A 2493-nucleotide genomic window follows, 5' to 3' on the forward strand; every position below is an offset into this window, starting at 1 on the left:
TTTTTGCAATTTGATCCACTTTTTGCATTGAAATTGTTGACCAACTCTCGATTTTGATCAGGAAACGACGACGTGAGTTTACTCTTCCCCTCCCTCTCCCCTGTCATCTCCGATTAAGTCCTCGGGTCTTGGTTTGATATTATTTTACTTGGTTTTATTTATATTGCGTTCAAGTAAAAAAAAAAGTACAACCTTTACCCTACAATAACCAATACCGTAACAAAATACTAATAACTTTACATATGTCAAGGCAATTATATGTCACGTTCTTTCATACACTTGGGAACCTTGATGGACCATAAGACGATTTAACAGTATGTACCTCCTTCGGTGACGACAGTCTTTTTTTGTGCGCGGCGCCGCGCGGAACGACGTGCAAACCCTTCCATAACGTTTTCTCGTGGACCCTACCAGGTGGTCGTGTGGACAGCGCAAGGTATGCTAGATCCAGTCCGTTGCGGGGGGCGGGGGGCGGAAAACAAAAGGAGTTTACGTGGTCTAACTCACCGTAAATGGAGGTTTTTTTTTATTTAGAAGGGCCCTCGTACGAGGCCGTGGGGTTCTGCTCCTAAAGCGCCAGGTGGTGGTGAATTTAGTGTACTATGCAGGATTTGTGTAATGTTAAAAAAAAAAATATAAAGTCATAACACCCTTTGTGACATGTGGTTTACTTAGACTAACTGGGAGGTCGTCACACAGGTCCGGATAAAGTGCGATTGTTACCAGATATAACAGTTATACCGTATTAGGAAATATGTAACTAGCTTCTGTTCTAATTTGGCACGCGTACCGATTGGTGGCGTACAATCCCATTCTGTAATAGAAGAGTATGGTAGTATGAATAATATAACCATGACACAGTTTGTAATAATCCGCGTGAGTCTCTTAGGCAAAACTTTATATATGGTACCTTTTAGACCATTCAAGTTTAGTTTATACGTTTACAATGACTTCAATTAGTTCAGTTGTTAGTATTGTTTTATATGTATCCCATGTTAGCTTGTTGTAGGGGTGACTTTTGACTTGAACAAAAGGACCTTAGAAGAATATAACTGGAATTGGCTGAGTACTTTTTGATATAATATATGTGGAAAAAATTAGATGTCAGTAGTTTGATTAAATCCAGGCGATATTTGGTGAGAAGTAGACATCTTAGTCAAAATCTAGTTAAGTTAGTACACTCTACACCGATGGTATTGGTCTTACGGGGTATATATGGACTCATAGTAAAGTTTTGTGTTACATATTTCGACTGTTTATTACTTGTAAAAGGTCGGTACAAGTATATACTATTGTCGGTCCGTTGATTCTTGAGTCGAGCCGTCAACCATTTCTAAGGTCACCACTGAACGTTAGGCTCACACCGATGGTGAATTGTCCTTCACCCAGTTTTATTTAACGACGTCACTCCTGGTTTTTCACGATTTAACTCGAAGTGGAAAGTGCCTTCAATTTCCTGGTTTTCTTAGCGCGGCCCGGGGGTGGTCACTTTTAAAGGGCCTGCGCCCGGGGCGTCGTGGGGGCCCGCTGGGCCGGACGATTATTTGTCGAAAGGGTGATACTGTGTAACCCCTCCCCATGTTCACACTGTTCAAAAGACGCAAGTGCCGAAATAGTTGCAGACACGTGGCTAAAACAGAAAGAGTGTGCCATGGGGGGAAACCGTGCCTTCGCACGAGTGTACAAGTTTATTTTGGGGGTTCTGACCGTCACATGGCAACCCCCATAGTCTCTCTTCCCTCTTCCTCTTTCTGCCTGTCCCTCCTCCTCGTTTATTTTTTAGCGAAGACACACAGTCTCCCTGTGTGGCACCTCCGAGGACTACGGGCAGTAATTCCAGTGTTACTATCGGGGACCAATCTTTGTTGACCGGACGCGTCGGTCTAAGTCGGGGTGTTTTGTTTTACCGAGCCTTTTTGAGATCCGGGTCATCCGCTCGTTGTATCTTTACGGTGTGAAAAAAGTCGGGGGTCTAGAAAAATTAGAGTAACTCTCCTCACAAGACTTTTTGAACGTACCAGGGATTTGAACGAGTGTTAGAAAGTAGAGAGCAAGTCGTCCAGTCTTTTTTCGTCTGACGACGACCAGTAAATCTACCTCACACTGCAGTACGTGACTTTGAGGAGTGGAGTCGACTGACATGGCCTACTTGTTTAGCTTTAGTGTCAAGTTCAACGTTGCGAACGTTTGCTTCTTGTAGGTACTAAACGATATACATAACAATACACATTGGTGTTCTTTGAATTCTTGTATCTCATGCGAACATGACAAGTCAGCTTCCCCGGTGGTGATTCTGCTAAAATCGAGACTCTTTATATGTCGTAGGCAAGTGGGTTGGTTTCTTGACCTTCTCACTCTCATCTCTCCTGACTTATTACTTCGTTGTTAGTGGCGGAACATGGAATGTGTGGGTGGTGAGTCTGGTTGTTGCCAAGAACGAAGAAAAAAGACGGGGGGGGGGGATCAGTCGAGGTGCGGTGGTGGGAGGAAAGG

This window comes from Notothenia coriiceps, unplaced genomic scaffold, assembly GCF_000735185.1.
Source record: "Notothenia coriiceps isolate Sejong01 unplaced genomic scaffold, NC01 NC01_scaffold00000339, whole genome shotgun sequence".
NCBI lineage: Eukaryota > Metazoa > Chordata > Actinopteri > Perciformes > Nototheniidae > Notothenia > Notothenia coriiceps.